Source organism: Molothrus ater, chromosome 3 (genome assembly GCF_012460135.2).
Source record: "Molothrus ater isolate BHLD 08-10-18 breed brown headed cowbird chromosome 3, BPBGC_Mater_1.1, whole genome shotgun sequence".
In the NCBI taxonomy this organism is placed as follows: domain Eukaryota; kingdom Metazoa; phylum Chordata; class Aves; order Passeriformes; family Icteridae; genus Molothrus; species Molothrus ater.
In genome coordinates this window covers 76705902-76720400 of record NC_050480.2, presented here as the reverse complement: position 1 = coordinate 76720400, position 14499 = coordinate 76705902, and the positions used below count along the sequence as shown (strand labels likewise).

At 34.6% G+C, this 14499-nt stretch overlaps 1 long non-coding RNA gene across 1 annotated transcript in view; it reads right to left on the bottom strand.

The window, feature by feature from the left end:
* The window catches only part of LOC118684537 (uncharacterized), a 122726-nt gene extending 108769 nt beyond the window's left edge, over nucleotides 1-13957 (bottom strand). Inside the window, exons 1-3 of the long non-coding RNA XR_004979859.2 lie at nucleotides 13910-13957; nucleotides 8668-8700; nucleotides 7771-7898 (exon numbers count right to left, since the gene is read on the bottom strand). This is a non-coding gene — a long non-coding RNA (uncharacterized LOC118684537). The remainder of the gene's footprint in view (nucleotides 1-7770; nucleotides 7899-8667; nucleotides 8701-13909) is intronic.
* Nucleotides 13958-14499: the final 542 nt, after the last annotated feature.

Genomic DNA, 14499 nt, shown 5'->3' with positions numbered 1-14499 from the left:
GACTGGCATTCTACTCACTCTTGTCCTGGTTCTGACTGTTTCTCCTTTCTGCAGCTTCAACCTTGTTTTATTTCTCTTTTCCATTTTAGATTCTTTGCCTTTTGTTTCTGCTGCTAAGGGTAGAAGACTATGCATAAAAGACAATGTATAAAGAAAGAAAACAGGGTGGTGGTAGAGATGATATTTCCTTTAACTTTGACTTATTTTAAAACATGGATTTGTTTTGTGACGTTGGCATCAAACTTTAATTTTGACACTGGTTCTAGGTCAATATTTCACCAAGAGAAAAGCAAAGATAGTGGAATTTTTTTTCCCAGAGCTGGTCCAGTATAAACTGGTATGCATAGGAAGATGTGCTTAATCAGCAGTCATACTCTATTGCAGTGAATACCAGCTTCTAACAGTGTTTTGATCATAGAAAACCTTGTTATTTTCTCCCAGCAGAATATTCTTCACCATTGCTGTATTTCCTAATCAAAACAGCTTAGCGATCAAAGGGCACCACTTTCATTTCTGACACAGAAGTTTTTACCATTAGTGTATGAAAGAGCAGTTATTGTTGAACACTTTTTCCTTCTGAAACAGAAGGAAAAAAATTGTTTTTCCTTCTACTTTGAGCAGAAAGGAAGGGGCTATTTTTTGTCAAATACACTTTCCAGGGGCAGTACCAGCATGTCTGTCACTTTTTGCAGGAGATAGGCTGAAATCATGCAGTTTGCATAACCATAAATTGCTATGTTCCAAGTACCATATTTCCCATTAAACTCACCTTGCTTGACACCTTCAGCACCAGATGGAAACATTACTAAATATTTTTATCTAACATGTTGCTTGTTTATTACAAATGCTGAGATTTCAGCTCTTCCATCCTAATTTTCTGTTTTGATTTTCTTGATAGTGAATACTAGATATCAGCCTTTGTAAAGCTGACATCCACTCTGACTGCTTAATAAAAGCTTGTAATGCTCTCACAAAAATCCAGCAAAGTTAAAACTTGAAATTAATCACTCAAGGTGGGTGAACTGGATGATTTGCAGTAAGGTTTGATTAAAGATAAGATAATACTTTAATGCAAAAGATAGAGTGGATTGCATGTCAGGAAATTTATATGTAAACTAGAACATAAAACTAGAATTTATTCTCAAGCGAAATGTGTCAAGAATCATTGCATGACTAAGTTAAAGTAATTATGCAAACCACAGACTGTAGGGAACAATTTTGCAAATTAATTTTTATCTCTAATTTCCCAGGCTAAGAATATCCATGATACCAGCAAATCCTGTGTGGGGAAAGTGACAATTCCACTATGTTCTTTTAATGGATCATTATTTTTATCATTCTCTGGAGGACACTTAACAAACAAGGGATGCTATCTTGAAACCATCCAAGGATATTTTTTCTGCATAGGATATTTGTCCACAATGGGCCTAAAAAAAGAGTCAGAAACAATGAAAGGTAGAACTGCCAATTTTTTCAGCCCTGATCAGTCCAAACCACTGGACAGAGACCAATTTGCCATTAAATGTCATAGAAATAAGAATTATCCTGTTTGTTCATTTTCAGACAACAAGATAGATTTAAGATGAGCTGTTCTTGCAGGTTATGCTACTGTAAAATTATGAGATGTTGCTGTTGCCTGGAAAAGGGTGCTGCTAAAAGGTAATTGTATCCCATTACCACAAAACATTTGGAAATGTCAAGGCCATAGGGAGAAAGGGACACTTTAAAATATTTAAATTTTGTTACAGCACAGAATATTCCAAGAATTTAGTTATCTCCTGGACTGTGCTTATCCCAACCATCTTCATATACTGAGAATGACATAAACTCTCACAAATTACATTCCCTGGAAGAATAAAAGACTGAAAAACCTAAGCAACACTTCACATACACAAAATCTATGGATATAAATTAACAGGTTTCTCTAGGCTAAGTAAATGAGATTTTCTCTTATATTACCTTTGATCTTCTGATCATCTGTTACATTTCATGTCATTTCTTTAATTCAGCGTTAACAGTATCAAAAATCTTTCATGGTATAGACATAAGTGAGTCCTAGATATATTCCCTTCTAGGTCAGACTTGACTCAGATTCATTTGACAGTCACTCACTCACCACAGATAAGAAAAGTGATTAAGCTGATACTGAAGACATATACACTTTGAAACATCTAATCAAAAGCTATTTCGGTTCTCTGAAGTTAACTTTAAGCTAGTCTGATACTAAGCTTGAGATCAAGTGTAGAAAGAAGGGACTTGTGTCTACTCCTAATGCAGCAGAACAATCAATTATCAAGATGCAAGGAAAAGCACAACTACTCACATTCTTAAAAGTCAAGCTTAATATATTCAAATATGACTTTTCTGCTTCAACTGCTTGGAGATGTAGCTCTCAATAATGTTTAGCATTATTAAAAAATAAATGTTTTATTTTCATAAGTCTCTCTTTATGTTTTTATGAAGGAAGTGGGAAATTCTCTGTAGGAGGTAGGAATGGATGAATAGAAAATATAGTTCCATGCCTCCTAGACATACTCATATTTCAAGTAAATAGCAAGGGAGATATATAGGAAGATCATTGTTTTTGTCATCAAAATTCTTTTCAGTGGTACTATAGCACCTAAACCAAAGCAAGATCATTGTGAACTAAGTGAACTCAACAGAAACCTTCTGGACATTATAAAGTTGTGGTTGTAGACTAAAGGAATGATATGGTATAGGATATGAGGCACAGGAACAGGTTGCTCAGACATATTGTGGAGCCCTCATCTCTGGAACTGTTCAATGCCAGGTTGGAAGGGGCTCTGAGCGACCTGGTCTAGTGGAAAGTGTCCCAGCACATGGCAAAGGATTTGGAACTAGACGATCTTCCAGCTGAAGCCATTTTCTGATATCTACGAGTCTATCAAAAGATAGGAAGAGAGGGGCTAATGGATGTATTGAATAATGTGGGACCTGAGCATGCCACAAATGGTTTGGGACAAGGGGTGTAGTTTGTACTGATTTTGTTTGTGATGGAGGTAATTTTCTTCATAATAGCTCATATAGTGCTATTTTGAGCAAAATAGTGTGAATAGCACACAAATGTTTTAATGGTCACTGAGCAGTGCCTGCACTCTTATGAAGATGTTCTCTGTTTCTCATTGCACCCCTGCTCACCACAGTGAATGGGCTGGGTGTGCCCAGGATGTTGGAAGGGGACAGGAGAGCTGACCCCAGATGACCCAAAGGATGCCCCATAGCACATGGCATCCTGCTCAGCATGTAGAGCTGGGGGAAGAAGAAAGAAGGGGGATGTTTGGAGAGTTGACATTTGTCTTCCCAAATCACCACTACCCAGGCTGCAGTTCTGTTTTCCTGGAGATGGCTGAAAAGCTGCCTGACAGTGGGAAGTAATGAATGAAGTCCTTATCTTGCTTTGCATGCATATACCTGCTTTCTGCTTTACCTATCGAATTGTCTTTATCTTAATCCATGACTTTTCTCACTATTACACTTCCAATTCTCTTCCCCATCCTTCCAGGCAAGTTAAAAAATGCCTGTGGGACGCTCAGCTTCCCACTGGAATTAATCCACAACACTGTACAAGAAATTTTTAAGGGAAGTCTTTTTTCCCCTTGGCTTTTCTCCTCTTTCCTATTCAATATCACGGCATTGACTCAAAGATCAGCTTTTACCGTGAAGTTCACAGAATTCAGCTCAGCCAAAACTTCTCTGTATAGCACAATTGACCTTAGTTGTCCTAATTGTATGCTTGAATGGTGAGGTAGATATATAAAACATTCATGTGTTTTTCTGTCTTTCAGCTTATGAACTGTTTATGACAGGTGATTTGTTGTAGTTGCAGCAGCATCTATTACATGATAAATGCTGCAACCTGAATAGCTAATACAGAATTGAAATTATTAGCTTATTTTGTTCTCTGACCGTCTTCCAAAGAAGTCCTGTAGTGCTTTTTCAGCAGTAAAAAATGAAATCTTGTGAATTGCAAACACCAGGCAGAAAAAAATTAAAGAATTGCCTTGAGTTCCACAGTAAGCTTTTATTTCTGCTATCAACTTTTTACAATTTAAGCAAAGGCAATCAAGCCCTCTGGAATAACCCCAGAGTCACAGTGATGCTGAGTGCCTGTGGGATGGGATCCCAAGTGAACACCTTTCACTTTTTTTGGCACTAAGCCAAATTTACTTTCTTGTTTTATAGGAAATTTTGTTTTCACAACATGAATGCAAAATAAAAAAAAAAAACACCTTGTTTTCATTTACTGGAACTTCTTTTCTATGCATATCAAATATTAATGAGAATAGTGAAGCAAAGATACAAACTCCTGTCTTTCTAAGTATCTCATATGAATTACAATGAATTAATGCCAACAGCACACAAGAGCCCAAACTTAGACCTTAGCTCCCTCCATACACATAACAATAGCATGTAGAACTTTATAATATTGAGATTACCCTGTGCAGTTGTGTGTGTTAATGAAGAATGAAATTTGAGCTGTGAAAGTCACAGGTAGAAACTGTAATTCAGTATTGATCAAAATAGAATTATGAGTTTCCAATGTTATCATATTCCTTGAGAGATTAGTCCTAGTTTAATGGACCTCAAAGAGCAATAATGAATAAATGAATAAAGCACATGAATAAGCTTTGATGTGCAAAGTTTGCTGTTTAAAGTGCATTTATCTGAACCTTAACCATAATGTAAGTATTTCAAAATATGCAAATCATGCATAATTGAACTTTTTTTATTCAACTTTATTGGGTAAATGCTAATCAACATTTTAAAGAACAGACAATTACACACGTTTTTTAAAAACTGTCAGGTTCACTTCATAATGTCATTTATTTTCATTTTTTATAAAATATGAGAAGCTTAAAGGTAGAATTGTCTACAATACCACTCCTAGTGGGCATTTCTAGTGCAGAGCTTAGTTGTGTACTGGTTTTTTGGAGCACTACTCTTTCCAGCTGATGTCACAGCCAGAGCACAGGTGCCTTAACTCACTGTAAACTTTACAGGAGACCTATCACCGCCCTAGGGATGATCATATTCCAAAGTGACAGTGCAGTCATTCAGAGGTTTTTTCCCTCCATAAACTCCACTCTTTGCTTTTTGCTAACTTTCTAAATCTAAGCAGAATCCTTACTAGATTCTTCTTGAGGTTCCTCCAGACTTGTCATTTTTCCCCTACTTCTTCCTCACTCTTCAAATTTGCAGTATTATTGCTCAGCTGGGTTGTGTTGTAACCTGTTTCAGAGCCTATTCAGCCAAGAGACTGATTGAATACTGAGGTTCATGAAGAGAATGGACCAATGGGTCTGCTCTTTTTTTTCCTCTGAGTGAACAGCTTTTGCTTACTCTATGTCATTAATTTAGTTTTATTCCTTCTCTATTTGAACTTTTTTCTATTGTAAAGTTTTTAATAAAAAAAGCCCTAAACATTCACAAGCAAGATCCTTACTGCACAATCCTGTGAAATTGTCTGAGGAAGCTGAACAGGACCCAAATCAATTTTATTTCTCAGAGTAAATGACATCTGGTGTAAATGACTAAAATATTGTCATATGTAATGCCCTGCTTAGAATCAGTGACCTGCTTGAGAAAAAGAATTATCTCAAAATCACCATTTCATTGTTTTAAGTTAAAAACAATGTCTTAGATTCACAATTGGTACAACAGAAAGCCAGCAAAGGACAAGCAGCACAATCCTTGAGTATGAAAAATAAGCAACTCTTTTATAAGTTTTGAAAAATTCAGAACAAAGAGCATCTCCACCTTTGTGATGTCCTAAGAACACATTACTTTGCAAGAAGAGTAACAAAAAATAGTGAAAAAATATACTGAAATAACGTAAATAGGATGACTAAAATAGTAAGATAGGAGTCTGTCTCCTGCTGGTTTTTCTTACTTTTTATAGTCACTGACTTTCTGTGCATCATCTAACTTTTTTCATGCAAGGCTGGACATAGAAAGTCCAGGCATTGTCTATAATTCTCCTAGGTCCTATAATGTGAATATTGAAAACAGTCTACAACACTTTATGTTATTTGCTCTGATTTTACTGTGAGAACTGTCTGTGTATATACCATGAGACAGTGTTACATAGGCTTGTTTTGCTAAGAAAAACTGGCAAAATGACAGAATTTTTTTTTTCTATGGTAAAAGAACACTTAGCCTTTATTGAAGCACCTGACAGCTTATCATCACAAATCACAATAAAACACAGTTGCTTACCCAGTTTAGAGCCAAATTCACAGCTTTTTGGTTATGTTAATATAAAAAATCACATTAAATAGGTGTCTGATTATTAAGAAAAATCTGTGTTACAGCCCTGTGTTTTAGTAAATATAAATGATTAATGGAATTAAATCCAAACAAAATTGCATCATATTAATAAATTTTGCATTCCTTATTGGATCTTTAATATACTTTCAAAATAAACACTGATAATGGTGTTTTTCTTTGAAAAGCCTATTCAAGCCTTTTTTTTTCTTTAAAAAAATGTGGGCTGGAGACAAGAATTAATATGAAATTTTCAGAAGTATGAGTCATAAGTGCAAAATAGTTGCTTATTTGGCTGAGAGTTTTCGCAGCTGGATTCTCTGGTCTAATCAGAAGAAGCTTTTCTCTTACTATGACGAAAAAACTGGAAGAAATGGTTTGCACTCTGAAGTTCTAATGATAGGCACTCAAATATGAAAGTGTTGACCTTTACTCTGGGCATGGAATTAGAAGACTCAAATTGCTGTGACTTTCTCTCAGTGTTATCATAATTGAACATGTTGAAAAATGGTTCTATGTTTAAAAATCATATAAGGATTTCTTCCACTAAATAAAACTGATTCATTGTGATAAAATTAAAGAAGTAAAAAAGCCATGAGTAAGTTTTAACAGCCTTAAATAAGAGAGGGAACAGCAATAAAATGGAAAAGGTTCAGGTCTTAAGTGAGAACAGCCCTAAAAAAATCTCTCTCCAACATTAGAGCAGAAAGCATAAGCCTGTAGCCCTTTTCTTTGTTCCTAGCATTTCCAAAGGGTGTTTCATTGTTCCAGTTGAAAACAACATCATGACATGACATGATTACAACCCATTATAATGCACACTCTACAGCAGATACCATCAATAAAAAGGTTAAATTCTTTAAAAAAAAATTAATATTCTCACAGGCTAACCAGCAGAAGTTCAGTGAGCTCTCTAAAAAATTAGGTCCATTAAAAAGTTCCTTTTCATAGTTAATGTCTTGGTTTCTACCTCGTATGGTATTACACAGTTCAAGGTGGTTTACAGTGGATGAAGAAAAAGAAACACAAAATTCACCATTCTAAGTTATTCTGACTGTAAGCCAGGTACAAAGTATATTCACTGGTAGTGCATTAGCATGCAAGTCTGCAGTTAATCTTGCATTAGTATCATGCAAGATGATTTACTAGGACAAATAATTTCTCTGCTGTCACAGAGACTACAGCATGGCTGACTCGAATGTAAAAGTCTGTCATAAATATCTGCATTAAGTCATGTGAGTTGCTGTTCATTTCTGTCAGCCAGCTGAGGATGCCCAGCTCCTGGTAGGATGCAGCTTGCCAACCTCACAGACTACTTATAAAGGCAGTAGAGACACGTTAAAAAACCTAACAAACTCCTCTTTGGGGAGTGGTCTACTGGGTTTGTGAGTTTTGTTTCATTTGTTTCCTTAAGTGGACATATTAAGGAATGTGAATGATTTACTTTATTATTTTATGAGGGAAGAATTTAACTGTACTCTATACCTCACTTGTTTTTCTCTCCTCATTCATTCTACTTCCATTTTCTCTTTTCCTTTTTTCTTGCTTTTTCCTCATCAAAATGATCTGTGTTTGCTTTCAGCACTGTGTGTGGGACTCCATGCAGTGTCTTACTATAAAAAAAAAGAAGTTAATGCCAACAAAATACCAATAAAAGGCAATTCAGATGGAGAAAAGATATTGACAACAGTCTATTGCAAGTTTAATAGCACAACTAACAAACAGAAAGTTTTTAAGATATTGTCATACTTTAATATATTGTAGTCAAATTTCCACTATTAAGGGAAGGTAATATCTGTGAAGTTAGTAGAATTATTTAGATTAATGGAGCTTTGAAGTTTCTCCATTATATCACAATAATAAAATGAAAAAAATATTGTCCAAAGAACACAAATAATGCTGTGTTTTACTGCTAATAATGGCTGTGCTGTCTGTTCCAGAAGTCAAGTGATAGGGTCACAGATAGATGCAAGCAGAATGGACTATCAGAATCCTTATGCATTACAAAAAGTAATACTATAAAAGTAATAGCATAAAATACAGCTTATTTTATTTGCCCTTTGGAAATGCAAGCACATAAATGAAAACTTTTTTTTAACAGGTATAACCTCTTCCTCACTTGGCATATCTTAATCTTGAAAGGTGTTTGCTGTGAACAATCTGCACTCAAACATTTCAACCCTGACTAATTGTAATTATCCTTAAATATCTTGGTAGTAGGACTGACTTCCATCTGTAAGCAGAAGTAAAATAAGGATGAGGTTTAGCTCAGGGAGTGCAAAATTAATATAGAGTATTCAGTATTTTGATGTCACTATCTGTTCAGCAGATTGTAGGCATAAGATTTCATGAAAAAGAATATAGAAAAAGATGCAATCTTACCTTCTGCCATTTTCAAAGTCTTTCTAAAGAAAGCTATACAAGCAAAAATTTAATTATATTTTCTGTTTGAATAAGGCAAATACAGAAAGAAACAAAAGACAGAAAGAATTTTAAGTCTCAATGTTTAAGAGCATAGAAACCTTAAGAATTAAATTAAAACATAGAAAGCCAAAGAATTTAAAGCTTTATGATCTTACTGATATGGATGTCGTACAACGTGGCAAAAGTTTCCTAGGGGTTTATGTTTCTATTAAAGGGAAATCAGGAATTCTAGACAAATAACACTCATACAGAAGAAATACCACATTTAAAATAATTTTTTAGATGTTCACTAAAATACCAAAATATCAGAGATTGTCCTGAAACCTGGGTTTTGCAATTTGTTTTAAACTCTAAACATCTTTCCAATTACAGGCACATTATTGTATTTGGTAATGGGTGGAATTCATTAAGAGACACAAATATATATTTACAGGTTTGGCAAGTCCAGTGGTAAGGATGCACTTCCCAGTGCTTTGCTTTGCTGTGCTGTTTTCCTCTGGAGTAAAGTTAGTTTTCTTGCAGGCTGGTATGGGGCTGTGTTTTGAATTTGTGCTGAACACAGAACTAATAACACAGAGATATTTTTGTCATTGCTGAGCAAGGCTCACTCAGGGCCAAGGCCTTTTCTACTTTTCTTACTGCCACACTGGTGAGGAATTTGCAGGTGCATGGGAACTTGGGAGGAGATACAGTCTGAACAGGTGACCCAAAGTGACCAAAGGGAGAGTCCAAAGCATGTGACATCATGCTCAGTGTATAAAGTTGGGGAAGAAGGAGGAAGGAGGATGTTTGGAGTGATAGAATTTGTCTTCCCAAGTCACCACTAGTGCAATGGGGCCCTACTCTCCTGGAGATGGCTGAACACCTGCCTGCCCTTGGAAAGCAGGGAATTAATTCCTTGTTTTGCTTTGCCTGTGTGCCTGGCTTTTCCTTTCCCTATTAAACTGTCTGTATCTAAACCTGTGAGTTTTCCAGCTTTCACCCTTCTGATTCTCTCCCTGACCCTGGTGGGGGAGTAACTAAGTGGCTGGGTGGGTCTTGGTTGCCAGCTGCTGTGGAACCACAACATTCAATGTTCTAAAGAGATTCAGCGTGTAAAACAGACATAATAATTGATCTTGGGAACACAAAACAGAGAAGTTCATAGAAAATACTTATTTGGGAGAATTATTTCTAGATACTGTATTATAAAATAGCACAGTAATAAAATTACTTTTTAACAGAAAAAAACATATTACTCATGAACAAAACATAATAATGATAGCAGATGCCTCATTCTACTCTTCATTACAATTGGAGACTTAAAAGTTTCTTTTAAAAAGAGCATGCTTAAAAAAGGAAACATAGCTTCTGTAAATTGTGTTTTCCCCAATCCTAACTATTTTTTTCCTCAAATATATTTGTAAAACACTCAGATTTTAGTTTGGGAGAATTTAATCAAGGTGTTTTGGGTCAGTACATCTAAATTATCTGGAATTTAAATTATGGGACAGCCAAAACCTTCTTTGCACCTATGAACGAGCTAATGACTTATAAATAGACACTGTTGAGATGACAGACTGCAGCAGAGTAGAAAAGGCAGCAATCTGGTCAGCAACTTCCTTTCTGCAAAACATAAACCACAAAGATGCCACTCTCAAAAGGGTCTGAAAGTAAAAATTACTTTCAGTTTAATGCTGAGCTGTCTCCAGTTAAGACATTTGGACAATTCTGAATCAATAATTCAGAGTTTTTCTTTCAGATCAGGAAGTAGGAAAAAGGTGGTTAGGAGGGAGTAAGAAATTTAAAGGCTAAGGAAATTTACACATTTTTACTTTGTTGTTTTATGAGCTTCATATTATTTCAGGTCTAAAATAAGAATCACTTAGAAACTGAAATATACATCCTTATTTTTTTCAAGTTTCTTAGAGACATTATCTGAGTAAGTCAGCTTTTACCTTACTGCTTTGTAAATATTGAGTTTTGCCATTTGACTTGTTTTTGCTTCTCAATACTCTCCCACTTATTCCAGTTACTTTAATATCATGACTTTAATAACATGTCAGGTCAGGTCTGTGTTCATACTGGGAATATTGATCCAGTAAAGCTGTATATGAACTGAAGTAAATTGAGACAACAGCCATGCTGAATTTCTAGCATTTTTATGCAGAACATTCCCTTTTCTACTGTGTAGATAATTAATTTCCATAGTCCCTTGGTTCTGTGTAGATTTTTGCATTATGTTGTACAACAAATCTACAAAAGTTTTATTAAAATAGATTATAAATCTCTTATTCCTTCTGACCAGATTCTCAATTGTTCTGTTTCTCCATTATGTAACTGCTTGTATTAACCTTATAAAAAAATCCAATTCACATTAAAAAAAGAAAAAAAAAAAGAAGAAACAAAAAGGTTGTAAGAACTTAATGCCAATTTCCATATTGTTAAATTCTCTGAATTCAATAGATTTTACTGTAATGTAGTATCCCAGATATGCTGGTAAACAGTGATATTGCATCAAGTTTGGCTTTTTTTTGTTGTTGTTAGAGTTTATTTAGGCAAAGTTTTCTCACAGTTTCTGAGATATTAAATTTTGACCTTCTCTTTCATTTTTATGTGAAAGATTCTAAATCATAATTCCAGAAGGTATTAATATTTATTACATTCAGCTCTTCAAGAGACTATATGCTTTTGAAGATAAATCAATGGAATTAATTTAAATGTTTGCAGCCTTTTATGTATAGAAAATGAAAGACTGCTTCTGTACAACAGGTCATACCTGATACAAGACATATTTTAAAATTAGAGAGAAAACTGGCTCAGGTATGTCTGTGTTTATATGCATGTATGTGTATAAATGTGCACACATACACACACACATATATGTAGCTGTAATCGTGATGTACAGTACTGGACAAAACCACAAAATCACTCACTGTTTTTGTTCATCAAGGTGCTACAGATTAGCCAAGTTCCTGTTTTAGATGGAGAATTTAGCTACTGTTAAAGCTTTGGGATTTCAGGGTGTATTTGTGAGTTCTGATCTCTTTGGGATCTATTTTGTGCTGCAGATGCCTTAGTAACTGATGAAAGTGACATCCTTCCTAAAATTTCAGGTGCATTCACTTAAACCTTCTCAGAGTTACACCTATTGTAAGATTGCTTACTTCTGACCAACTCAACCTTTCAGAAATAAATAATCAGGAAAGAAAGGAACAGAGGTTTAGTAAAGGAATATATTAACTGCAATGAGCTAAAGAATAATGCTAAGCCGTTTGTTTGGAAAACTGATATCTTTTATAAGAGAAATTTATCAATTGAAAGGTGCTTCCTCCATCCCTAAACTTCCTCCCCTGTTTATATTTGCAGACCATGGGGAATACAACAACATCAGCAGGATGGAGGGGAATCCTGCACTGCATGGAAGTTTTGTGAAAATAAGTTTAGAATAAAGTTCAGAAACATCCAGTGTCCTGACATGTACCTGTTATCTTACTTCCAGCTGCTCCATGTAAAGCAAATAGAGGTAATTTAGAGTGACAGTTACACACAACAATCTTTAGACCAAGAGATGGTTTTTTTTGAATCCTTTTTCCACCCAACACACTGCTAAAAGCACTTACTCTCATGTGGAAAGTGTTGTCAAATACTCCTGTCAAAACCTCTTCCATTGTCCCTCCCCTGGCTGCACAGCTAAGATATGTTTTTTCTCTTCTTCTGTCTTATTCCAAGAAGTACATCAGATCGGCTGCTTTTTCCAATTTATTGTCAATATTTTTCTCTTCTCATTGTGTGAAAAGCTGCTGAAAGCTTTTCACCTTCAGTTTCCATTGTCCATATTTTGATATTGATGGTCTTTTTTATGTAATGAAGGTAATCAGAAAAAAAAAAGTATATCAAGACCATAATTCAGAATATGCTTTGTGTTCTTGCTATTAGTGTAACTTTACTAGAAGTTATTTTGGAAATCTGTCAAGGAAAGTGTACCTGTTCTCAATTAGGGTAAATTTTACAAGAAAAATCATTAAGCAACAAAATGGAAAAAAAATTGGAAAAATTTGCAACTAGCAAGTATTCTTTTATAAATTAGGAAACAATGTATTAAATAATTTATATTTATATATTCTGTTAAACTGATATTATTATACTAATCCTAGATGAGTCAGTTGTTCAAGCATAGCTGGAATGTTTCATGCTATCCAAGCAATATCTCTAAACAATTTGTTTTGACAGTTTCGAGTTACAAATTTTTTTCAAATCAGTACATTTTTGCTTTCCATATTGAGATTGACAAAGCATGGTTTTAAGGTGTTTCTTTTAATGCATTTTTATCTAGGTCTAGAACATTCTAGTAATCTTAAATTATTAGATATACACGTTGGATAAAATCTGGCTGGCCCTCATAGATATCAGGCCCCTTTTCTACCTTTCTAAGGATGTTTGCATTACCAGTGTTACATATGTTAGACTGTTCTACACAGGCCAGTTGGCTAGATTTACCTTCACAAAAAAAAAAAAAAGCAAAAAAAAAGCATAAGCATTTTAAAAAGCATAATAATTTTTTTTTCTGATGTCTCTGAAACCTTTATATTATCTATTTTTTTTTTATATTTGAATAACAAGGTATGAGATGCTGAAAGGTTAAGGGTTAATGACTCAAAAAATTGGCCATTTGCAAAAGCAGAATGTGCTTTGCTGAGGCCAGGTTTGCACCCCACAACTGAAGTGAAGGGGTTTTGTCATATAAGCTACTTTATATATAAACACTCTCTCATTCTCCTCCCTTCCTCTCTCCCTTCCTCTTTATATAACAGAAAAATAGACTAATGTGGATAAGTCCTCTGACCCAGGTATCGTGCCATAATCTCAAAATAACCATGTTTATCTAGCTACAGCTCTTGGTGGCTGGTTTTGAAAGTGATCTCCAATTTGTTTTAGCTGCCTTCCATTCTGGTTTACACAGAAGTTAATAATCTCATTTTGCAACAACAAGTACATGACACTACAGCAGACTTCTGATTTTTCAATTTCCTTTTAAAAATAGTAACAAAAATATTTAAACAATTATTTCACCAAGTTAGGAAATATTCCCACTAAAAACACACAATTAGACAGTTACCGAGCTATAATATAATATGAAAATTATAAGACTAAATTATGAGCAACCATGTAAAATTAATTCTAGCATTTTGTCATTTATTTATAAAATTTGACTACTTACAGTTTTGTTGTGGTTTTCAAATTGGTAAACATTGAAGGTGGTTTGTATAGACAAATGGAGAAAGAAAGAGAAGAAAACAGAAAGAATGAGCAAAAATGTTACTATTTTAGTTTGTCCGGAAAATGATTGGGTGAAAAGTACCACAATCATATATAACCTTTGCAGCAGCTTAAAAGCAACAAGATGTCTTCTATTATTTGTACTATTCATACTTTTGAAAAAAATATTTATTGCAGCCTAGGCAACGTAGATGTGCAATAGTCTAGGTTGCTGCTAGTGGCACAATGAGCCCTCAAAACTTACAGGTTTGCCACCCGATATGAAAATATCTAAATAAATAAAATCTATTCCCAATTGTACTCTCAGCTCATAAACATATTTCCTTTTCTCATAAGCCTGCCAATATAAGTTATTTGGTGGAACAATTTATCTGAACTGAAAACAGCCTTACCTGCCAGTTGAAAACAACATTTATTTCCCAGTCTATTCATCCAAATTAAATTCAGAATCTGTGACTGTCATGGTAAGCTGATAACTGTACACTGAGGTATATTATGCATTTTTAAATGATTGTGTCTTTGTTTGGTACC